Raw genomic sequence first — 26,069 nt, 5'->3', positions numbered from 1 at the left:
GCTCTGAGCTGACAGCACGGAGTCTGCTTGGGATTCTCGGTCTCCCTCTTTCTATTCCGCTTCCACTCTCTCGCTCTCAAAAATAAATAAATAAACATCCAGTTGCTCTTGTTCAGAGGCCTCCAGTGAGTCTCCAACATACTCTGTGGAAAAGCTACAGTCTACAGAGTGTCCTACAAGGCCCCACAGAATCTGGCCTCCTGCGGCCTTCTGGCCTCATGCCCTATTGGTCTTCCCCTCATTCATTTCCTTTCAGCCACACCTGATTCTTTCTTGTTTCTCAGACTTGCCAGCCAGGCTTCCATCCCAGAACCTTTTATCAGCTCTTCTGTCCAAAATGGCCTGTCCCTAGATGACCAGCGGGCCCACTCCTTCACCTCTTATGGGTCTTTTCCCAAATGTCTTTTCCTTAGTAAGACCTTCTTCAGCTATTCTATCAAGAATTTAATAGATAGATAGAAAATGTCCTTTCCCTGACACTTCTGATCTCCCTTCCCTTTTTTCCTGGCACTTATCTCTAACACACACACACACGCACACACACACACACACGCACACACGCACACACGCGCACACACACACCTCGGATGGATGGATGGATTTTAATTTTGTTGTTCTCTATTTCTGTTAACTATCACCTGGGCAGTCTGCAACATTTATTAGGGTGCCTGTTGGTGACTCAATATTTGTCAAACAAGTAAAAAAACAAACAATAAATATAACCAATATTTCTGTCTGAAATATACTTTTAGTAGGGCCAGAATGATGCCTTCTGTGTGTCTGTGTGTGCTTTGGTAATTGACCGTTGGTTTTGCCAACACTGTGGCTATGATTCTAGTTGTAGTTGGACAACATAAAAGTTGATCTTTTGCCTTCTGTAATGAATACAGCTCGATGAAAAAAATTAGCTGTATTCATCTTCTTTTATTTTTGGTTTATTTTTGAGATAGAGAGTACGAGCCAGGGAGGGACAGAGAGAGAGGGAGACACAGAATCCAGAGCAGGCTCCAGGCTCTGAGTTGTCAACACAGAGCCCAGTGTGGGGATGGGGCTCAAACCCACAAACTGTGAGATTATGATCTGAGCTGAACGTGGACGTTCAACCAACTGAGCCACCCAGACTCCCCAGCTGTATTTGTCTTTTGACTGCAAAATGCCAACACAAATACATCTCTTACTCATGTGGTGTTGATATTTATTGCTTGCCTTTCTGTCAGAATCTCTCACTCTATTGCTATTGTTTTTAATTGACACAGATTGAAGGGTATGGCTCACATCCAGAGTGAAGTGTGCTGACAGAATAAATGTTTGAATGTTTGCTCTAAAGATCCAGGCAGTATCAGTTCTTAGAGGCACCCTCATCCATTCTCTCTCATCTTTTTCACCTGCTTGAAGTATCCGCAACATCTCTAACTCTTTAGTTGGGTTCTCCCTACGGAGAGGTTTCATTGCATTTTACTCTATGGGGTACTTATCAATTGATGCGTAATGGGAAGGTCTAGAATTGAAAAACTCCATACTTTGTAACCTTTAGATGAAAGAAATTTTGACAGTCCATTTGCTGGTTTAGAGGTGTGGAATCCTTTTGATTAGATATAATCAGGGGCCGGATAGTGGTGGGGAGCATGGAGTTTGGAGTTGATTAGACCTTTTGCAAGTTGCCGAACCTCTTTGAATCCCAGTTTACCAAATTTTATCTTCATGAATACTTCATGAAGTAAGTACTGTTATTAGCCGTATTACAGATGGGGAAACAGGTTTGAAGAGGTTAAGCAACATGATCAAGATCACATAGTAAATTAATAGTTTGCATTAGGGTTCTCCACAGAGGTAGAACCAATAGGGTGTGTGAGTATGTGTATATAGGCTGATTAATTGGTTGATTGATTTTAAGTAATTGGCTTGCACAATTATGAAATCTGCAGGGTGGGCTGGTAGTCTGGAAATCCAGGGAAGAGGTGATGTTGTAGTTCAAGTCTGAAGGCTGTTAGCTGGCAGAATTCAAACCCTGTCTTACTTTCATCATTATGCTATGCCTCTTCTCAGATAAACCTGCTGGTTTAGGGCTTGGCACATACTCAGGCTGAACATATAATTAAGCTCCACAGGGGTGGTTGAAAGTAGAATGCATATGTTGCTACAGCTACATTGTCATGTTAGGACTGAAGCTGAAATGGTGGCTGTCTAGAAAGTAGGAGAGATGACAACACTGTAAGAGGAATAAGGGTGTGGGTAACACAGCATAGCCTGAAGAAACATGTCTGTTGCAATTATCCAAAATGAGTATATTGTACTGCAGTCATTCTAGCCCAGGATTACAGGAACAGACAGAGCCGGATATCTGCCCCAGACCTTTCAGAGAAGCTTGTAGTTTCAGGAAGGATGTGTGATGGATGAGACTTCTGAGCTTTCTCCAAGTCCATTTCTGTCTAAACCCAGAATTGTTCTGTAACCAAATTGACCTTTGAAATACTTGATTCTTTCAACTCAGCCTTGGCACTGGAAAGTGTTAAAAGCCAAGGGTAGTTTTTTTTTCCTTTCCTGCATACCCTGTGTACATTCCACAAGGTTTGAAGTGAGATGCATATAAGGTTGCTATAGTGATGTTGTCACGTTGGGGCTTAGCCAAGGTGGTAGAGTTTCTGGCAAGTTTGCTAAAGTGGATAGTGAAAATTTGTTAGGAGCAAAGGTCTCTGAAAAATATGGCCGGCACATAATTGAGTCATTTAGTAACCATTGAGGGTGTTATCCAGCTCTTTGCTATCTTAGCTGGAGAAAACAAAAGTAAATTGATTTAAACTGTATCAGGAGGTAGAGTTAAAATTCTGTCTTGGAGACAGCTACTTATTAAAATGAATGCTTAGGGAGGGAATGGACTTGTTTAAAAGACAGTGATTAGAAACCAGTTCTTGAAAATGTACATCATAAAGGTAAAATTATTTTTCTTAATTCTATCCTTGTGGTCTCTATTTTATGCCACTTTTGGTTTTGTGTGTGTGTCTGTATGTGTTTTTTTTTTAAATTTTTTAATGTTTTAAATTTATTTTTGAGAGACAGAGACAGTGCAAGCAGGGGAGGGTCATAGAGAGAGGAAGACACAGAATCTGAAGCAGCCTCCAGGCTCTGAGCTAGCTGTCAGCACAGAGCCGAACGCAGGGCTTGAACCCACGAACCGTGAGATCATGACCTGAGCTGAAGCCAGACGCTTAGCCAACTGAGCCACCCAGGCGCCCCTGTATGTGTTTTTAAAGTTTATTTATTTTGAGACAGAGAGGGAAGGAAGGACAGAGAGAGAGGGGGAGAGAGAATCCCAAGCAGGCTCCGCACTGCCAGTGAAGAGCCTGATGTGGGCCTGACCACACGAACCATGAGATCATGACCTGAGCTGAAATCAAGAGTTGAATGCTTAACCAACTGAGCCACCCAGGCTCCCTATGCCCTCTTTTGTTTTTATGCTCTCAGTTTTATTTTCTGCATTACTAGCTCTGTCTCATGTCTATGTGCAATAAAATGAGGAGTTTCAGGGTTTACCAGGCACCATCACTTACTACCAGGCTGGGGCAATTTAGGCCACTTCTCTGCTTCACTTTCTCATCAGCAAAGTGAGAACTACAGTCCTGCCTACTTTCCTTCCTATGAGGATTCCTGGTGGAATTAAGGTATCCAACTGTGAGTGTATCCTTTGTCAGCAGTTCCCATCTCATCTGCAGATCAACTTTTTAAGGTCTATATTTTTACACTCTTCATTTATGTAGATGAGGAAAGGGACCGTCAGTGGATAACTTGCCCACAGCCATTGACACAGCTGACCACGTTGCAAACTTGAGTCTGTAATACACACTCGTGCTCTTTAAAATATGTTGTGCTAATTTTTGTTTTGGTTTGTTTTATTATGGTAAAAATTATGTGTAAAATTTACCATCTGAACCATTTTTTACATTTATTTATTTTGAGAGAGCACATGTGCACGTGTGTGTAGGGGAGGGGCAGAGAGAGAGAGAGAGAGAGAGAGAAAATCCCAAGTAGGCTCTGCACTGAGTCTGACATGGGGCTCAGACTCATGAATTGTGAGATCGTAACTTGAGCCCAAATCAGAAGCCAGATGCTTAACCAGCTCAGCCACCCAAGTGCCTGCCCCACCATCTGAACCATTTTTAAGAGTGTAGTATAGTTAAGTAGTGTTAAATATATTTACATTGTTGTGAAGCAGATCTCCAGAACTTTTCATCTTCCAGAACTGAAACTTTGTAACCATGAAACAGTTTGCCATTTTCTGCTCTCCTCAGCTATGATCATTGTCATTCTTTCTGTATCTATGAATTTCATTACATTAGATACCTCATATAAGTGAAGTCATAGAGTATTTGTCCTGTTGTAACTGGCTTATTTCACCTACCATAGTGTCCACGTTCATTCGTGTTGTAGCACATGCCAGAATTCCCTTCCTTTTTAAGGCTGTATATATATATATATATATATATATATATATATATATATACACCACACTTTATCTATTTGTGCATTGGTAGATATTTGGGTTGCTTTTACCTCTTGGCTGTTATAAATAGTGCTGTGAATATGGGTGTGCACATATCTCCTGGAGACACGATCTTCACTTCCTCTTGGATATTTACCCAGAAGTGGGGTTGCTGGATCATATGATAGTTCTGTTTTTAATTTTTTGCGGACCTGCCATACTTTTTTTAATAGCAGTTGCACCATTTTCAATCCCACCAATAATGCACAAGGGTTCCAACTTAATCTATATCCCCACCAACACTCATTATCATGCTTTCTGATTTAGGGTTTTGTTGGTTTGTTGGTAATAGCCATCTTAATGGCTGTTAGGTGGTATCTCATTGCTGTTTTAATTTGTATTTCCCTGAGGTTAGGTTATGCTGAGCGTCTTTTCATTATGCTTCTTGGTCATTGGTATTTAATCTTTGGAAAAATGTTCCAAGTCCTTTGCCCAGATTTTTAGTCAGGTTATTGAGGTTTTTTGTGGTTGATTGAGTTACAGTTTTTTATATATTCTGAATATTAACCCTTTGTTACATACATGATGTGCAAATATCCCATTTGATCGGATTTTTTAACTCTGTTGACAGTATCTTTTGATGCGCAAAAATTTTGAAGTTTAATGTAGCCCCGCAACATTAACTATTTTTGCTTTTGTTTCCTGTGTTTTGGGTATCATATATGTGAAATCATTGCTCAATCCAAAGTAATTCAGCTTTTTCCTTGTTTTCTTCTAGGAGTTTGTTTTTTAATTTATTTTACATTTATTTTTGAGAGACAGAGAGAGACAGAGCGTGAACAGAGGAGGGGCAGAGAGAAAGAGACACAGAATCTGAAGCAGGCTCCAGTCTCTGAGCTAGCAGTCAGCACAGAGCCCAGTTCGGGGCTTGAACCCATAAATGGTGAGGTCATGACCGAAGTCAGACGCTCAACTAAGCCACCCAGGTGCCCCTCCTCTAGGAGTTTTATAGTTTGGAGTCTTAAACATTCAGATCTTAAATCTATTTCGGGTTAGTATTTGTTTAGGATATATTTGTTAATATAGTTTAGGATAAATGGTCCAGTTTCATCCTTTTGTATATGGGTATTGAATTTTTCCACCATCAGTTGTTAAAGAGACTTCTTTCCCACCATGCAGTTATTTAAGGAGAGAGGAGAGAGTGCAATAAGACGAGGAACAGATAATTATTTGGGGGAAAATTATGCTAAAATGTTTTTTCCTTGTTTGCTGCTACACAGAGAAAGGTATCTGTAAATCTTTGCTTATACAATATGTTTACAAGAATTATGGAGAATCTGTCTCCTTGACTTAGAGTTGAATTATTATTTATATTTGTTCATGTGGAGAAAAAAGCCAAGGCATTACAGTAATACAACATCTTCTTTGGCTCTTAAGAGACCAACTTTGCAGAAATCCAGGGTCTCCTGGCAGAAGTTGCTGGCAGATCAGTGGTGGGGGAGGAAACCTTTTTAATAGCACACTAATGAGGCCCTGAGCTCCCAGAAGCAAACAGACACAGATGAGAAAAAGAGCCAAGGACTCAAAGAGGCTGTATTCGGTGTACTCTGAAGGCTTGATCGACAATGGGTGCAGCAACATCTCAGAGGGAATGTGGACATCCCCAGAGGCAAAGGAGGACAGAGAAGGTTAGCACAGAAGAGTCAGAAAGGAGAGGCATGGAGGTTGGCAGCACTGGCATGAGCAGCGGACCTTGAGGAAGAGGGGCCTGACTGAAGGTACTCAGCTCTGTGGCCTGGTGGTGTAGGGTGAAGGTGGAAGGGGGGCACAGAGCTGTTTTCCCTTCACCTGAAGTGTTAGCCTTCAACTAGCTAAAAAGAAAAATGGACTCTCCAAAAAAACTCAGTCCAGAGGAACTCTGAATTACTAACTGGAGAAGGAAGGGGGGGGGGTGCGTGCGTGTGTCGTGTGTGTGTGTGTGTGTGTGTGTGTGTGTGTGTGTGTAGCTTTTTGACCAATGTGGTAACATTTCTCAGAGTTGCTAACACATTTCAGATGTCTAATTCTCTTGTGAAAATCTCTGGGCTATGAATAGGATTATAGAAATCTTATTTGTATCTATTTCTTTCCTTTTTTCAGTAAGTGTTAAGTATCTGTGTGTTATTTATTGTGAGAGCTACAAATGTTATGTATCCTTCCATCAGGGTTATAATTCAGTAGAGAAGACAAATGTTTATACATACTAGTGTAATGATAATAAGACAGAAGGTTATCTTTTGAGGTTATCTAAAGGAAGAGGAAGGTCTTTTTAAGAATGGGGAAACTGAGAGCTGAATATTATGTAAAGTTTACAGGTTGAGGTCCTTGTTCATATTATGTCTTATGGAAATGACAAAAGACTTCAAAACAGTGATTCTGTAGGTCATATTAGCATGAATAATAACTGTAAACTGTTTGATTCTACTGCTCTCCCACTATCCTAGATCTCGCTTTGAGCTGTTTATGAACGGTGTAAATACCTCTGAAAATAGACAAGGAAGTATATAATTGCTTATTATCCACATCATTTGACCAAAGTGAGACAGTAGATACTGTGACAGAAATGGAATACCTTTCATTGGAATAACATTCTGTGGTGTACAAAGTAGTCTCACGTAACACTACGGAAATAGTGTGAATCTTAAACATTTAGTCCTTTCTTTCTTTGAAGATTCTTACTTTTTGATTTTGAGAATTTAGCACATAATCCTATATGGAGAAAATAGAGATAGAGCATGGGCTAAAAGACATTTTTTAGGAGAGCTGTTCATTGTATGGATGGCACAACTCAAGAGACACTTGAAATTTGCTGAGGGAGAGTATTTCATCTGTTCTTCTGGAGTTCAGACAGATTTTGCTAACAAGCGACCTCCAGGCTGAAAACCACTGACCCTTAGATTTTAAAACATGTGGTAATGGGTAAAGTTCTACCAGAAAATCTTAATTTAGGGCATCAGTTGCAAAACTGTCATAAAACATACATACACAGTGAATAGATGTTGAGTTTATGTCCAAATACCAATTGTACTATGAGCAGCCCATTACAAAGCCACTAGAAAAGTTATTTTGAAGAAGGATTTGAGTAACTGTGGCTTTTTTTTTTTTATCATGGGACTTGTATCTTAACTGTGACTTTGTACCCATATCTTTTGTGTCTTAATGCTCTCCTTTGCCTTCCATGCATTTCTCTTTTTCGAGGTATAATTGACATACAGAAGCTGCTCATATCTGAATTTTACACTATAAGTTTTGACGCGTGACATCATCACCACAGTCAAGAAAATGTCATCTCCACCTTCTTCATGCCCCTTTGTCAGTCTCTGCTCCACCCACTGCTCATCTGTGCCTCTCTTGGCCTGGAACCCCACAGAAATTGCAGTTCTGAATGTGTAGTACGAGTTAGCGTGTAGTTTGTTGGCACTCTGCAGCTTCCTGGGCCACATCAAGTGTGGTTGGCCAGTGCTTTCCAAATTAAAGAGTGAAGCTTTTCTTTAAATGCAGCAACAACAACAACAACTTAAAGTTCATTGCTGTCTGATGCTTCTGTAAAGGACAATAATAATGGGTTACTAGAAAAATGAAATGAAAAGAAGTCATGAATGCAAGTCTCAGTTTTTTTCTTTAGATCAGCAGATATAAAATTTCTCTGTCAAATTTTAAGTTTCTAAGTTCTTGTTCTTAATTTCTGCACTGATTTCATTGCATATTGACAGCAAAATCTCATGATCATATAGGCTAATATAGTGGGTATGCAACCCTGCTATTCCCCCTGTGTGCTTCACTGGGGACAAAGATTTCTTGGGCATGCTTTTAGAGTTTCCCACTTAGAATGTTCTACAACTTCTGGCAGCTACTTTGACTTAAGAAATGATAGAAAACTAAGGGGTGCCAGGATGGCTTAGTAGGTTAAGCGACTGACTTCAACTCTGCTCATGATCTCATAGTTTGTGGGTTCAAGCCCCACATCAGACTCTGTGCTTACAGCTCAGAGCCTGGAGCCTGCTTCGGATTCTGTGTCTCCCTCTCTCTGTTCCTCCCGCACTCCTACTTTGGCTCTCACTCTCTCACTCTCTATCTCAAAATTAAATAAATATTTAAAAAAAGAAATGATAGAAAACTAGCAGTTGTTGACTATTCTCTATATGCCAGCCAGTATATAAAGCATTCTTTTATGAGGCTGGTTGTGGGCTTGTCATATATGGCCTTAATTATGTTGAGGGACACTCCTTCTGTACTCACTTTGTTGAGAGGTTGTTCTTTTTGTTTTTTGTTTTTATCATGAGTGGATGCTGAATATTGTCAGTTGCTTTTTCTCTGTTTATTGAGATAATCCTGTGATAATTTTCCTCCGTGTTGGTAATGTAGTGTATCACTTTGATTTGTAGATGTTGAGCCATCCTCGCATTCCTGGAACAAATCTAACTTTGATCATGGTTTATAATCCTTGTTGAAATCAGTTTGCTAATATTTAGTTGAAGACTTTTGTATCTGTGTTCATCAGGGATGTTATGCATAGCTTTCTTTGCCTATAGTATCCGTGTCTGATTTTGGTGTAGTGTGATGCTAGCCTTAAATTTTGGACATATTTCTTCCTCTTCTGTTTTTTGGAAGAGTTTGAAAAGGGTTGACATTAATTATCTTTTAAATGTTTGGCAGAATTCACCAGTGAAGCCATCTCTCCTGGACTTTTGTTTGTTTGGAAGTTTTTCATTACTGACTCAGTCTCCTTACTATTAATTGCAGTGTTCAGATTGGCTGTTTCTTCATGATTCAGTCCTGGCAAAGCATTTTTATTGTTTATTTCTAAGTAATCCTCAGAATAACCCTAAAGTATGGGTGATATTGGCTCCAGTGGAGTGTTGGATTAACTCACTTATATTTATGTATTCAGTTAAATGTTTCTGAATCCTTGCTATGGGCAGGGTTGTCCTAGACTCTGGGGAGGCAACAGGAAGCAGAGCAGACAAAACTCCCTGTCCTTGGAGGGGCCTACATCTTTGTTGGGGAGAGACAGAACATGAACAAATAAATGAAATATATTAGATAGTGATAGATAATGTAGAGAGAAATAAACTAGAGAAACATATAGGAGACAAGAGATGGGGATTTCACATTTAAGTAGGGTGGTTGGAGAAGTCTTCATTGTCATGACCTTTGGACAGAGATCTGAAGGAGCTGAAACAGGGAGAAGCACTCAGAGCTGCTAGTAATGGTAAAGGGCCTGGAGTTTTTTGAGATGCTCACTGGTATGAAAGACCTTTCTCCCACCTAGTAAATGGCTCATCGAGTTCTAAATTCAAATTTGGCCGTTTCTGTTATTCTTTCCAGTTTTTATTCACTGTCTGTGCTCCTGATTTAAAGATGGCCTAAATCCAAATAAAATGGAAATCCATTTGGGAGTGGGAATGCAATTTATGTGTGTTAGAGAGTTAGATTGAAAATCTGCTCTCTGTGTGAACCTTATTTTTGATTAGGTCTGGATATTTTCCAAGGCTTTGAGTATCTCATTCCTAAGTGTACAAAACAGATGAGTTTTGTAGTTGAGTTTCCATTTTTAAGTGGATGAAATTTCTCTAGGGGACATAGAAAGCCAGACAAAATCAGGGAAAGAATTTTCAAAGGGGAACAGATGATTAAAGCTTTGAAAAGAAGGCATTGCTTTTGTTTAAGCACTTTCAAGTCAAGGATTGTGTAAATCCTTCCCTGCTATCAGTGACCTGGTGCTTCGCCGACAGCTCTCCTCCTGGGCATTGACAGGAGTCTTTGCTGGGACTCTTTTCTCATCTGGCTGCTCTCCCCTGCCCAAGACTTCCCTTCTGCATACACCAACAGCTCTGACCCAGCCCTTTACCTGTGGTTCTGAAAGGGGACTTCAACTCCCTCCATTTTGACCTCAGTCTGTACTTTCTAATTAAGTTCTTCTTGCCAGCTTATCTCAAAACTCAGGCAAAAGACTCTGCGGGCAAAGCATCCTGTGATGGGAATGGAAACAACCCCTTCAAACAATACAGACTGCCCTGAGTCAGCAAGACCCCTCGTGACTGACCCCACGTGACTGATCTCGTGACTGACCCCATGACAGTAATGGACCTGATATCTTCATTGCCCACTTACCTTCATCCCACATTTTCCTTATATAAACCTGGATGTATTTTCAGCCCCTTGGAGATGGTTAAGACATTAGTTTGTTGTCTTCCTGGTGTTGGCCTCACCAAAGTAAATTCCTTTCTTGTTTCTATGCCATTCCTTTCTCTGCCTTTGGATTTTGTCAGTGGTGAGTAGTTGCACCTTGTCTGTTTAGGTACCCTTGCACCAGGTGCTCTTGCCCCTCTGCACCCTGATTGCAGTCCTAGTAAGCTGCTGAACCAGACTCTTCTCTGAGCCCTCGCCTCCTCCAGCAGCCTCAGATCGGGTTGCAGAGGAGAAGCAGCATGTGGGCATTCATGACTATGAGGGTGCACTGCTCTCACCTGAGCTTGAAATTGGCGGAGCAGGTATTCCTGAATCCCTGTTAAACAGATGAGAAATTAGAGACATTAAATAATTTGCTCAAGGCAATCATCCCCCAATTAAATCATTATAGATATTTGAACCAAAGTTATTGGTTTCCATATTCCCCTGATTGCTGCTACACGGTTTCTTTTTTTAGCCTGGTTTTGGATAAACAAGTTTTTGTGGATTGGTCATGATTTTATCGTATGGAATTTATTATATGGCTCCTATGGAAATTGTAGAATTTTAAATAATATAGAATTGGCTTCACATTAAGAAAATTTTTTAATGTTTTTGTTTTGAGAGACAGAGCATGAATGGGGAAGTGGCACAAAGGGAGTCACAGATTCTGAAGCAGGCTTCAGGCTCTGAGCTGTCAGCACAGAACCTGCCGTGGAGCTTGAACTCATGAACTGTGAGATCATGACCTTAGCTGAAAGCAAGAGTCAGATACTTAACCAACTGAGCCACCCAGGCGCCCCTTCTCTTACTTCTTGTACCTGCATCTGACTGTGTTTTGTTGTCGTCAGACTGCTGGGCTGAGTGCACTGGACGGAACACGGACTCCCAAAGGGCCAGCTTTAATTACAGCTGTCCTTTTCTCCATCTTCTTTTAGGCACTGTTTATTCTTTTCTTTAAAGAACATCATGATTTGATTCATAATGACTATTCCAGAAGTCAGTCTTGAGTCATCAGAGTTATTTAGTCTGTCATCATGTGTGCATGTGTGTGTCAGTGTGGTGGTATTCATTTTGGATATTTGGAGAGCATAGGATATAGTAGTCTTGATTCCATGGCCAACTCAAAAGAGGTTACCAACAGGACAGAAAAAACAGCAAGATAATGCAAATAGGCGCATGTGCTGTACACCTGCATCAGGAACTGAAGGCAGCTGAGGCCAGGAATCAAAGTTTTTTACACTTGGTGGTAGATAAGACATTACATGAACAGAGGGGTTGGGAATTGGGGAGAGACCTGGTCGTGATGTTAATGTAGAGTTATAGCAGCAGCATGGGCTCATTATCAATCATTAGTTTTCCCTAATCATGTTAGCTCTGTGTTTTTAATAAGGTTTTAGGATTTATTTACATGAATGAGAGCTAGTAGGTACCAGGTTTTATTCATCCTGTGAGGGTGTTGGATTAGAACTTTTGATAAGAAGTCAGTGCCATTCTCATTCAGTTTAAGGTTAAGGAACAAAGCTCCTGGTCTCAGATTATAATCTAGTAAGGAGAGGCAAAATAAGGGCTTTCTTCCCTTTGGGGAAACTTATTCCCTTTCTTCCTTTCCTTCCCCTTCCCTCCCCTCCCCTATTTATTTATATTGAGGTATAATTGATATATAGCATTATATTAGTTTCAACTGTATAACATAATGATTCAGTATTTGTATGTAGTGCAAAATGATCACCACAGTAAGTCTAGTTAACATCCAGATTTATCTTGATATGTGGTAGCATATGGTAAATATCCTAAAGAGACAGAGACAGAGTGATCAATATTCAAACCCTTAGGTAGGAGGAAAAGCGCTCTCTAATGGGTTTATGACCACCCCAAACAAGGACACTCATTTCTGTTACTGCTTTACACTTCCTGACACTGTGGTTTGATCTTGACTAGTATGTCCAAATTCCTTAAAAACTGAGTTAAACCTCTCAGAATAACATATGATCTCTCAGAACTGTCAGTGCACTGGGCATATTGTCTACTCAGTGACCATTACTTGTCTTCCATATTGAACCTAATCTCATTAAAACCAGTGAAACTGTGTCTTCTTGTTCTCTGAGGCTTAGCACAGTGCCTGACATGTACTAGCAGGCAGTGCTTCTTTGTTATCCCCTTCCCTGGGAATGTCTTTTCCTCCTCTTCTGCTTTGTGAGCACAGTCAGTGGAGACTCACTTCACTCACTTACTCCCTAAGGTCTCCCCTGTGGTTTCTTTGTGCCATAGCTCCTTGCAAACACTGCCTCTACTATTTTTCAGAATATTGTGATGTGTTTTGTGTTATCTCACAGTCTAGGAAGCCATTCAGGAGAAGGGGCTGTGCCTTATTCATCCTTCTATGTCCTGTGACTGCACAGTTACATGGTAGTCATTGGGTACATATTTGCCAAAATGAAAATAAAGAGAAGTTTCCAATTTACAGGTTATTTGCCACTCACCCCTCTGTTTTAGTGGTAGAAAGTGGATAGTGATAAGTTAACGTTTGCAATGGCACAGAAGTTAATTTTTACTGTTTTACTTTCTTAAAAATGCCAATTTCTCTGAATTATGATACTTCATTTTTTAGGTAAGAGGTGCTTCATATGTTTTTAAACTGCTGTTTAGTATTTCTGGGAACTTACAATGCAGAAGTTAAAAAAATGTAAAGCTATCTTTCCTGGGAAATGAAATCTTGTCCATCTATTCTTCTTTCGTACCAAAAGACTGTTGAATGTACTTAAGAGCTTGAACATGTTTTGACACTGTGAGGAAATATATCATAAATTGCCAGTTAGTCACCAATAATTTCTAATTATGACTTAATTCATCTTCTGTCTTCAGTTTTTAACCGAGCACATTCTTTGCACTGAGGTATGCAAACACTTGTTTCATGTGTGTCTAACCCATATACCCCATCCTATTTTGTTTTATACTCTCTAAATAGAAACACTTTTATTCTGAAATAGTTTTGTAGTATTAAAGCTAACACTGTAACTTAGTAGTATAAGATCCTGACCACATGTATATGAAATGTCTCTACATTCCTGTACCTCCATTAACCAGAAGGCTTAATGCTTTGGCTGAACTCTAAAAATCATCTCTGCCATCATAAGTATGATGAATGTTTGTTTTAGTTCATGAAATGTAATTGATTTTTTAATCTAGTTCTCAAGAAACATGATGATGTAGGGGTATCCTTTCTTCCTCAATAAATTGAATCTTAAATTTCAGGTTAGTATTCTGGATTCATGATCCCATTTCACCAATTTTGGTAGGCATTCATGGGATTTTGCCCGCATTTTCATGCCAACGGGTTGTATTTTTATAGTTCTGGTTTTTATCATTCAGCTAACACTCACTCTGAGATGATAGAGAATTTTGTAACAAAAAAACCTTGTTTGACTTTTTTTTTCTTTTTTTTTTTAATGCTTTATTTTTGTTACAGAGAGAGACAGAGCATGAGAGGGGGAGGGGCAGAGAGAGAGGGAGACACAGAACCGGAAGCAGGCTCCAGGCTCTGAGCTAGCTGTCTGCACAGAGCCTGACGTGGGGCTCGAACCCACGAACGTGAGATCTGACCTGAGCCAGAGTCAGAGGCTTAACCAACTGAGCCACCCAGGCGCCCCTGTTTGACTTTTTTTTTAAGCCCTATATGGGGCTTAAACCCATGACCCTGAGATCAAGACCTGAGCTGACATCAAAAGTCAGACACTGAATTGACCCCTCTTTGGTTGACTTTTTACATTTATGATTTCATTTTATCTTTGTGTAGCCAAGTTATTATCCCATTTTGTAGTTGCTAAAGCTGAATAGACTGAACCAAGGTGTCACATCTAGTAAGTGGTACAATTAAGACTGTAAACCAGGTGGGGCACCTGGGTGGCTCAGTTGGTTGGGCGTCCAACTTTGACTCCGGTCATGATCTTGCCATTTCCCAAGTTAAAGCCCCGTGTCGGGCTCCGTGCTGACAGCTCAGAGCCTGGAGCCTGTTTCACATTCTGTCTCCCATCTCTCTCTACCCCTCCCCTTCTAGTGCTCTGTCTCTCTCTTGCTCTCTCTCTTTCAAAAATAATAAGCACTAAAAAACTTAAAAAAAAAAAAGACTGTAAACCAGGGACTTTTACTTGTGGTCAGGGTACCTTCCACCATTGTATGGTGTTTCCATGCATATTGAACTTATTGTTAGTCTAATGCTGTGGTTTTAAGCTATGTTAAATGCATTAAAATTTTTTATTAATGTTTAATATACATACAAAAGAGTGCACAAATCTTAAGGATACAGGTTGATGAATTTTCACAAAGTGAACACATAAATGGAATCATTTTGAATATGAATTAATATTAAAACTAATTTAACATTGTGCAGGACCTCTTGATTCTAAAGAAATATATTTATTTTTAAACTTCTGTTACAAAAAAACAAATAAACTTCTGTTACACTTTACTATGTACTAATTTGAATTGTTTAAGTGGACTTCTAATTTCCTAGTTTGTTCATTTGTTTAAAAAGCATTTACTGAGAGTCTGCTCTCTGGCAGGCCTGTGTATAGGAGTGGGGAGATTCACCACTTGTAATAAACTTCCACTTGGACTCAGACTAATGAGGAATCAGGCAACAAATTGTGTGGTGTTAAACTCCATTTCAGGAGTACTAAGTGCCAGCCCTATGGAAGCACGAGGATCTAGTCTGAGGGGCTTAGGGAAAATATCCCAGACAATGTGACATGTAACTGAGTCCTGCCTGATGAATGAGTATTATCCAGAGACGCCATTGTTGGCGGGAAGAGCAGAAGGGAGGAGAAGGTGGGATACTGAGATGTGGCAGGTTGATCCCAATGGATGGCTTGGAACTTGTGAAATGGGGAGTGGACCTGGGGAATGCAGAGTGGGGGCAGGGACATTTAGATCAGGAAGGATCTTTTGTCAGGCTGAGACTGCTTTTATCGTTACTTAAGTTTCCTTGGTTACAAATAACAGTAATTGACTCTGGCAAACATAGACTAAGAAGGAATTTATTGGAAAGATAGTAGGGTGGCTCAAAGAACTAAAGAAAGGGCCAAACATCCAGGTGTCTGAGATGATAAACAGCTAGAGTAACTCCTAGCATGTCAGCAGAGGAACCTGTGGAATTTCTCTGTGGGATAATACCATTAGTTGACTTGTTCTGCCTCCTGAGGATTAGTCTCTATTCAGATTTCTAATTTTCAAGAAATAGAATCTGATTAGCTTAGTTGAGGTCCAGTACCCAATCCAGGACCAGTCATTGTGGCCAGGGTTAAGAACAAACACGGTCTAATCAGTTGCCTCTTACATGGTCAGGAGTGCCAGCTCCGAAACAGAGAGTGGAGGGAGGTGGGTGTGTTGCCTTGAAATCAGTATCACAACAGTGTGGAAAGGAGGTGGATTGGAGACAGTGGTCAGGAAGGAGTGGAAGTTCAGAGACCAGTTAGAAGGTCGTTATATTTATACAGGTGAGAAGTAATGGTGCCAGAAGTAGGTACTGTCCACAGAGATAGAAAGAAGTGAATAGGCTCGGGCATTTAAAAGGCAGAAAAGAAAGGACTTTGCAATTGGACATTGGGAGTTTGTGGACATTTGAGGAGGTCACAATGACTCCAGTGTTTCTGGCCATGGTCACTGAGTGAAGGATGATGGTACCTGGTGTGGAGAAGAACTACTTTCAGGCGGGGAACAGGGCTTTCATGCAGTTTTGAAATGTTGAGTTGGCATACCTAAGCAGACCGTGTTTAACTTCAGAACGCTTGGTTCATTCTGGGATTCCAACTTTGCCATCATGCCCTCTCTCTCTGACATGGAAGTGCTTGCCAGCTTTGTCCCTTTCCTGTCATATCCTTGGGCAACTAGAGTCTGCCTACAATATTACCTTGGAAATATTGCTGCATTCCCCTGTTGCGCCTCCTGTACTTTGGACAGTTTCAGGTCTGAGTGGATATTGGGGATTGTACCTTGCTCAAACTCAAAAAGACTTCCAGAGCTAGAAGCATTTAGGACTATGTACTGTCCTTTAGGGCCTTTCTTAGATACCATTGTGGTTAGTCAAGGCTTGCTCTTTTTATGACATTCTTTTCTTGACATAATTTCATCTGAGTTTGAAAATACTTGAAAATTGGGGACTGATTGATTAAAAGTTTAAATTATAATTGGAAGTTTTTTTAGTTAGTGTTTTAATTTTAGTAGTATTTAATGTTTTGCGTTGTCACACCCTGACAAGTAGCTCCTTAAGATACTTAAGTTACATTAAGATACTTAAAATCATTGCTTTGCCATTAGGTAGCTTAATGGCCTCAGAAATCCTCTGGGTCAGTAGTTCTCAGTGGGTCTAAAACTGTTCCCTACAGAGCACCTAGGAATCTTGTAGGTAACAAAAAATACCCCACAATGGTTTGGGGAAAGGGGCACATAGGAATTGAGTTGGCTAGGATCAGGGATGCTGGATGCCATGGGCTTTGCATCCACAGGACTTTGATGCAGGTAAAAAAGGAAAAACATTTATAATTATTCGAACACAGCACCTAATTCTATTTTAGATATTATCATGGCCTACTTTTACACAATTTCAGCACTTAGTTTTTCAGGAATGCTATGAAATTTGTAAATTGAGTGAAAAATAAAATTTGCTTAGGATTTTAATGTAAGTTCTACTCTCATAGATGGCATTAATTTCTTTTTTTTTTTCCGTTTGAACCTCAAAGCCAAGTACCCAAATGGTACCCAAATGGTAGCTGGTAATGAATGATATGGAACCATAGCTCCATCTGCTGGAGAGAAGCAGACCGTCTCATGTACAGTATATAAGTGAAGAGACCCTTTTGCTATATATTGTGTTAGTGAGCCACCCAGTATTTATTAAATACTTTTATGTGTGAGGCAACACCTTGTCAGGTTTAGGGTAATGATAATAAAAACTTAGACACATTCCCTGCTTTCACCTCACCATTCTTAGCTATGAGAGGCTTTCTGCTTTTAAGAAAAAGACTTCAATATAGCTAATAAAGTTTTGCTTTCTAAGTTTCCCTCTTAGACTTCTCCACAGATGATTTTTAAGAAACCATCGGAGCGCCTGGGTGGCTCAGTCGTTAAGCGTCCGACTTGAGCTCAGGTCATGATCTCACGGTTTGTGAGTTCGAGCTGTGCATTGGGCTCTGTGCTGACAGCTCAGAGCCTGGAGCCTGCTTCAGATTCTGTGTCTCCCTCTCTCTCTGCCCATCTCCAGCTTATGCTCTGTCTCTCTCTCTGTGTCTCTCAATAATAAATAAATGTTAAAAAAAAAAAAAAGGAAAGAAACCACATAACCCCTCTCTGAGCATCATTTTCCTTACCTGTGAGATGAGAGTGATTGTCTCTCCTACAAATTCAGTTTAAACTTTACTGAGTGCGTAGTGTGTGGCAGCCATAGGCAGGAAAGGCATAAGACAAGTAGGAGCCTTGTTCTTGCCCTCACGTGAGTTAGAGAGAGGAGCTCTTACAAGGTAACTAATAGGGCCTCATGGGAGCCCTGAGGAGGGGTGCCTGATACAGACAGGAAAATGGGACTGGAGCAGGGCTGAGGCGGGTGTTTTTGAAGACCTGATGCTTCACGTCAGTTGTACAAGGATGTTAAAATTAGCAAGAGGAAGATGGAAAGCTCTCCCAGGCCGACGGCTGGCATAAGGAGCAACATTGAGATGAGGGCCTGCATGGTGTGTGTCACAGCTAGGCTGCAAGAAGTGAGTGGCAGGGAATATCCAGAGAGGAGGATTGGAGGAGCTTGGCAGGCCAAGGCATATTGGTTTGTATATTTCTTTAAGGGGTTTACCCTTGTGCTCAGTGGGCCAGAGAGCCATTGCCGGATTGAAGCAAGTTCCAGAGAGACATGTGACTCCTTAGTTCACTAGCTGGCTGAGCCTCCTGGATTTGGTTGAAGGCGGAGAATTAGTTAGGAGGCTGTGACTGCAGACCAAGTGTGTAATCCTGAGGGCTAGAATGGTAACAGAGCTAGAGAGTGAAGTCGGACAGAGGGATAAATATATTTTAGGAGTTAAAATTAGCAGAAGTGAATGGTTTGAAGGTAAGAAATCAGGGGTGACTAGGAGATACCTAGCTTGGGTGACTGGTTGGATAATGTTGCTGTACCCAAGAGAGCACTATTATAAAAGGAAAAGCTAGCTATGGGCATGGCAGGGAGGCAGTGAGTGGTTTATTTAGTCATCTTGAGTTAGGGTATCTCCATGAAAGCAGCTGGAAGACAATTTGATGCATGATTGCAGGTTTAAGAGAAAGATCTGGCCAGTGTTGCTGACGTGGAGGAAATAGTGGAGCCATGAGCGATGGTGAAGTCATCAGGGAGAATGTTCATAATGAGACAGGCAGGGAGCCAGGGTACGAATTAGGGAACTTGCCGCACCTAAAAAGCATGCAAAGGAAGGGGATCCTACAGAGGAGACAGTGATGGGATGACGAGAAGGACAGGGTAGTGGCCTAGAGACCAAGGGATTTGAGTTGAAAATTTCCAGGAAAGCACTGTTTATAAATGTCTAATGTAAAATCAGGATTGGAAAAAGTGTTCTGGATTTGCTCTTGCCTAGAAAGATTTGTCCAAAGAGAGGAGGAGGGGGTGAGATAGTAGCTAGGAGGACTCTGGATAGACTTCTCTTAGTTACCTCTCTAAGCACATGTGTGTGCCCCCTTTGTTCATTACAAAACCCAGTCTGTCTCCTTCACGTTTGTGGTTATCAGTAAAGAATTGGGACACAAAGAAATGGCAGATGTTTGCCTCTCTGGATTTTAATTGCAATAACACAAGTTACTTTCTTGAAGAGAATTCTGTCTGCTGGGAATTTAGCTCAAAAGACTTCCGTTCTATTTTACTTCTCCCAGGGGAGATTGTGGCTGCTTTCCAGGGTTTTTTTCTGCAGTATAGTACTGTCCCTCATGGGAACGGGGGGGGGGGGCCCTCTTCTCACCCACAAACAGCCCTTGTACTTCCAGCTTCCTTCTACATCCCACTTACACCCCCAAAACAAAGTAAGTAAATCAAGGCCAGAAAAGTCCTCTGGCTGTAATTGTATAGCGCTTGGTATTGTGTTTGAAGTCCAAACCCAGCTCTGATGGTCGGGTTTTAGAGTGAGCCATGGAGGTGGCGCCTATGAGGTGCCCCCAGGGGTGCTGGGCCAGAGCCCTGAAGTTTAGACCTCTCTCTGCCTGTAGCTTGTTTTAGGTGAGCTCTTTCACCTCTCCAGACATCAGACTGCTTCCTTGTAGAGAAGATGGCCCATCAGGGTGCCTGTCACATCTGCCCCTCTACTGACAGTCACCATCTCTCAGTGCTGTCAGGTACCAAGTGAGGAGTTGTTCTCTTGTTTTTAAACATTAACCTCAGGTCCTATAACCAAGAAATCATTCTTAAAATGGCTGCTTTATAATAAAGAAAAATTTTAAGGCACTTTCTTGTAATATTCTCAATGAATCAGGGCAAGAAAGTCTTCATACATGGAGGCGAAAACCCGCTTTAAGTGCTCCTGAGTTCCTCCATCTCTACCAAAGATCCCTTTATTATTCTTCAGTGGAAACTTGGCACCGAGAAGTCCTGTGAGGTGACTCAGTCGGATGTGTGAGGCCTCATTAGCATTGGCCCTGCTTGTTCTCTGCACTGTGTGTGTCAAGGATATCTGGGACCGAAGGCTGTCTCCCCTCCTCAGCCTGCCGAGTTCGGCCTGCCTGTCTCTAAACTGGGCTGAGCTGCAAGGAGGACAGAATAGACTAGCCGCTCAATACTGATGTGGTAAAGCCTCAGAGGTGACTTAAAAGACGCTCTGTTAATTCAAATATGTAGATACTGTCAAGATCCAAAAGGGTGGAGGATATCTTTTCATGAAAGCTCCACCTCTTTCTATACTAATTATTGTCTGTTTTTCTAAATATTTTCTGCACAAGTGCTTCCAATGAATTTGTGGATGAATTTCTTCACTTAGTAAGGTACATAAAACAACTCAACAGGATATGAGTTATGACATTTAGGGGTGTTGCCTTATTGCTTCAGAACTTTGGGGTTATCGTGTAACATGCCATGTCACATGACTTGACTGCAAGGAAAAAAAAAGCCCTCAACTTGGTTTCATTGGCTTAAATATAGCTCAAGGCAACAGACACAAAATTAAGATGAGGAAGTACTATCCGGTATAGGAAACAGGAGCTTTTAAAGATAATTCACTGTAATCTGGAACTGGTTGTCTAGACCCTGATAAATGAGTGAAAAGAAGAGCAGAAGTACCAGAAAGGAGATTCTTTATTTTTGAGGTGAGAAGAAGGGAGTGTAGAGGCACATCAGGTAAAGTGCTTGGAATACCAACTTGCTTTTGCAGAGGTGGGGGCTGTGTGTACAAAGTGATTAAGACAAAAGAATGGAAGTCTGAGAGAAGACATCCATTAAGAAGATATTCATCCAAACTTGTGTATCCAGTAACAGGAACGGTCTTGGGTAAGTGGTAGTAGCTTTCAGCCATGCTAATTAAATTTTTCTTTTCACTGCTACAAAGTGTATGGGTTGTGGTTCTAACTTCCTGTGGGTGCATATTTAATTACTGGTATATGTAAATGCAACTTTATATTTTTTTGGTTTTAAAGTAGGTGAGGAAGGGAGGCTATACCATTATATTTGCAGAGAAAACATTAACAGTCTTGATAATGTTTAGTGCCATATAGTTTATGGTCCTGCAGAGACATAGAGTATAAAACAACCTAGTAATGCTTTTTGTCATGTTATTACATTAAATATTTTTAACCCAAATTCTGTGTAGTGTCTTAAAATAAATAAATAATCATATATTGTTTAGCATTATGTTTAGTGAATATCTGTCTTGCCATGGTATGGAAAAAGCAACTATAACTACTTGAGTTATTTGTTCACTAACCTATATAAGTCTGTAAAAACCAGCAGGCCATTTTTAAAGCAATCTTAATGCACCAAGTCTACATTTGTAAAACATTTATTGAGTGGTGATTATTCACCCCAAAAGGATCTTGTGCCTTACACATGGTCTGGCTTACACAGTGTACTTCCTTAGAGATTTAAATATATTTATGAAAACACTTATTTCGCAGTCCATCTCCAGGAGCATGATAATCTTGAGAGGAACATAGCTGTGGTATAGAATGGGGTGATGTATAAAGAACTTTCTTATTTTGTATATGTTATATATTTATAGATATATTTTTTATAAATGCACAGCCATGAAATATGCAATAATTATAGTATTAGAACAGGATTGTTTTTTTCAGGGACAAGAAATAAAAAGTTAAAAAGGATGATGTCTTTACTTTGGATCTTGCGAGTTAATAGAAATTAACTTCAAATTAACTGCCTTGCAACAACATGGCAGTGTGATGGCTCATAGAATAAAAAAATGAAAAAGATACTTTGGATAAACATACAAAGAGGTGGTATAAAAAATCGCACACAAATAACCAAGCATAATCAGACCAACATGAGTACTGTCAAGTTTGGGAGGATAACCAAAAGTAGGAGTGACCTGTAATTCTCAGGGACCAGCACCATTTAGTTGATTCTTAAGTTGGGCTTTGAAAAATGAGTAGATTTCAGCATTTAAATAATGATGGGGCAGGATATTCTTCTAGCCAGAGTTGGTGACATCTTGAACAAAGGTTTGCATGTCAGTTTTACTTCCTTGTTCAGAATCCTCCCATTGCCTTTTCACCTCACCTAGATGGAACCTGGAATCCTTATTCTGGTCCGCAAGGGCATACTTGCTATGGCCCCTGCCCTTGGTTTCCTCTTTCTTTAAGATGGCATATCTCTACTGCCCCTTTCCACCAGACCATATAATTGATAAAGAAAGGGCTTTGTCTTCCATGTTCCCTCCTGTATCTCCAGCACCTACAGCTCTAAGTGCTCAGTAAATGAATATACAATGAATGAAAGAAATTCAAAAGGCATCTAATGTGTTAGGATATAAGATATGTTTGCAGAATAAGAGTGATAGGGAGTACGCATAGATTACTGGTCTGAATATTATATAAAGTGTTGGGTGATTTTAAGGGAAGGGATATGGTAAAATTGCAGTGTGGAGGATGGACTTGGAGAACTCCCACTGCCTGACTACTACTACAGAGATGTTCCTCTCTCTCTTTTGCTTTGTTCTTTCTTAAATCTGCTCCCTTCCTCGTGTGTTTTCTTTCCCTTTCCTCCTCTGATTCTGTCACCATCTCCCATCTTTTCTAAAGGGAGGAGATCTGTCAGGAGCTAGTCCTTTTCTCTCCCCCAGCCCCACCAGGACCTGGAGTTGTCGGCCTCTTGTGGAAGGGGTCCTAGAGGTAGAATGAGACCCAGAGGCTAAGTTGCATTGATGCATAATACCTTTCTTTAAGTCAGACTTTCAAAAGGATTGGCATTTGTAATAAATAATGGCAAGTATTTGGGGGAAAGTCAGGTGGAAAACAAGAAAATAGCATCATCCAAGAGGGGAATTCAGCCTTCAGAGTTACCAGCTCAGCATACTGTTGGCAACAGTTTTGGGAAAATCATTAAAAAAATTTTTTCACAGACAGATCAACAAGAAATAAACTCCAGATTGCCAAATCATGTGTCATTTCTTAGAGAAATTGCTTTTCATTCCCTGTAAACTTGATTGGCCTGGTCAATAATCAAAAGTCAATATTCAGTTTGATTTTACTTCTAAGACCATTATAAAGGTCTTCATTCATTGTGTATCTGATGAGACACTAGAGGGAAATAAAGGATGTATCCAATAATCTTTGGAGAATGGAGTACATACAGGAAGCGGCTAAAATTATAACAAAGCTACATTTAAATTTAGGCAGTAGCTGGGCGCCTGGGTGGCTCAATCGGTTAAATGTCTGACTTTGGCTCAAGTCATGATCTCACAGTTCATGGGTTTAAGCTATGCCTTGGGCTCTGTGCTGACACCTCAGAGCCTGGAGCCTGCTTCAGATTCTGTCTCCCTCTCTCTCTGCCTCTCCCCCGCTTATATTCTCTTTCTCTCTCTCTCTCTCTCTCCCTCTCTCTCCTCCCTCCGCCCCCCCTCAAATAAAGAAAAATTTTAAAACAAGTAAATTTAGGTAGTAGCAATGAGCTATTGATAACAGTATTAAGGAGAAAGTGAGTAGCAGCCAGAATTTTGGCCTAAGTTTTAATGATTTGTTAATGCGTGGGCCAGTGGAGAGGTGAAGGGAAGAATAGGGCAGATGAACAAATGATAGGAATAGATAATGCAGCTGTCAGGAAGGGGACTGATATTGCTAGAAGGTGCCCCACATGCCTGCCTGGTAAGGGTGATTTTGTGGAAGTAATTAGAATGGAAAAGAAGGAAAAGAGACTCTTGTGATCCAGACTTTCTATGACTAACCCCAAGATGACTAAATCAGCAGCTCAAGGTATCTACAGAGTTTCTTAGACTCCAAGAAGGGGAAATAACATTTATTGAAAATGCATTTTGTGCTGGTAAGTGCTTAAATGTTTTCCTTCTATTGAAGCCCTTGGAACATTGAGGGAGTTTTATTATGCCCATACTTATAAATGGAGAATCTAACCTGCAGGTGAAGAAATCTGTGCCCTGGCTAATAAGAGACAGAGCCAGGATTCTAGTCCAGGCTGCCACTGTCCCTTGTTTTCTGGGATACCTTTCTTCATTCAGTAAACCTAGACTGATGCTATCCAGTAAAGACATGAGCCACGTCACATGTGTAGTTTAAACTTTTCTACTAGCCACATGCAAAAGAAACAGGTGAAATTAATTTTAATAATATAATCTTTAATTCCATATGCCAAGCTGTTGTCCAAGTTATATACATATCATGTAACATATTAAAAACTCTTGAGATATTTTATATTTTTGACATCCCAGGCCTGTTTTACACTTAAAGCACACCTTGATTTGAACTTAGCCACATTTCAAGTTGCTGCATGTGGCTACCAAATGAGCAGAGGTCCAAGAAAAAGGCATCAAGACTCCTTCTGAAAAATCAAAGGTAGAGGCTCTGCCTTGAAGTCATTGGGAGAAATTAAGATGGGGCAGGAGAGCAGTGTCCCTTAAGATGGAAAACACAGAAGAAAGGGACTATACATGGAAGGCAGGACTGTTCTTCAAAGGAAAGTAAAGATGCAGAGCACAAAGTATAGAGTTACGGAGTCACTGTGTTATACCCTGGAAACTAATGTGAATACTGTGTCTCAACTATACTTCAATAAAAATTAAATTATTAAATTAAGAAAGTAAAAAAATGTTTTTAATTAAGAAAGTAAAGATATGGTGCGTTTGGCTGGCTCAGTTGGTGGAGCATGTGACTCTTAATCTTGGGGTTGTAAGTTCAGGCCCCATCTTGAGTATAGAGATTACATAAAAATAAAATCTTTTAAAAAGTAAAGAAGAAAGTAAAGACATTACCATATTATCTAAGACATATTATGAAGTGAAGGGCCATTTATGGACGGCAGTAAAGTCACACCAGTCTTTATCACTACTGCCAGTAACGACCACAGGAAAACTGTGGCATTGAGTGCTAGGTGCTGAACCATGTTTAGTCAGGGGGCGACACGTCTTGGCAAATGTACTAGCCATTAAGAATGGAACCACGGCTTTTGACGTATATGTGTATGGTGTTGATAAAAGAATCTTTTCTTCCAAAGGCCTAATATCTTTTTCAAATGGAAGCTGTAATGTCTGCTTGAGGAAATAACCACGAACAAACTACCTTTATATGGGAATTTCCACCGACTTCAGCTCTACCCAGAGCAAGATAAATGATAGTTTCAGACTTCTGTTGCAGCAAAACAGGAATTACTTTAAAATGTTCTTGGAATTTCCCCTTCATCTTCTTCCTGTGATTGTGCCACCTACTTTGTTGTCTTTGTCCCACCTAACCCCTGTCTTTTGGTCTTTTCCTGTTATATTTACTGTTTTTAAAAATTTTTGGTGGTAAGATGTGTAGTAGGGTCCTACTCTTGGTTCTCTTACCCCTCAGACTTTAATTCTTTTTCTTTAACTCTTTTCCTACACCTGAAAAATGAAAAGGATGAATTAGAATCCTTAACAATCATTCAGTTCCTTCACTTTGAAGACTCAGTTTTTAAAAATAATAGTGAAATACTTTTTTTTTTTTTTAATTTTAGAGAGAGAGCATGCAAGCAGGGGAGAGGGACAGAGGGAGAAGGAGATAATGAATTTTAAGCAGGCTCCACACACAGCACAGAGCCCAATTTGGGGCTCGATCCTGTGATCCTGGAATCATGACCTGAGCTGTAATCAAAAGTTGGATGGTCAACTGACTGAACCACCTGGAGGCCCTCATGGCGAAATACATTTTTAAGTGTATATAGTTCAGT

The 26,069-nt window shown here is 40.4% G+C and overlaps 1 protein-coding gene across 3 annotated transcripts in view; it reads left to right on the top strand.

Annotated features, from left to right (window-relative positions):
• Positions 1 to 26,069, top strand: part of LIMS1 (LIM zinc finger domain containing 1) — a 148,100-nt gene that overhangs the window by 34,932 nt on the left and 87,099 nt on the right. Inside the window, exon 1 of one of the 3 annotated variants that reach the window (XM_029937059.1) lies at positions 20,817 to 21,007. The exons of 1 other annotated variant lie outside the window; for it this stretch is intronic. The gene's annotated coding sequence lies outside the window, so the exon portion shown is untranslated. Of the gene's footprint in view, positions 1 to 20,816; positions 21,189 to 26,069 lie in introns of those variants that run through there. One more of the 3 variants, XM_029937058.1, reaches the window with a different exon arrangement.

The sequence above is a fragment of the Suricata suricatta genome, chromosome 4, assembly GCF_006229205.1.
Source record: "Suricata suricatta isolate VVHF042 chromosome 4, meerkat_22Aug2017_6uvM2_HiC, whole genome shotgun sequence".
NCBI lineage: Eukaryota > Metazoa > Chordata > Mammalia > Carnivora > Herpestidae > Suricata > Suricata suricatta.
This window is presented reverse-complemented; position numbering and strand designations above follow the sequence as displayed.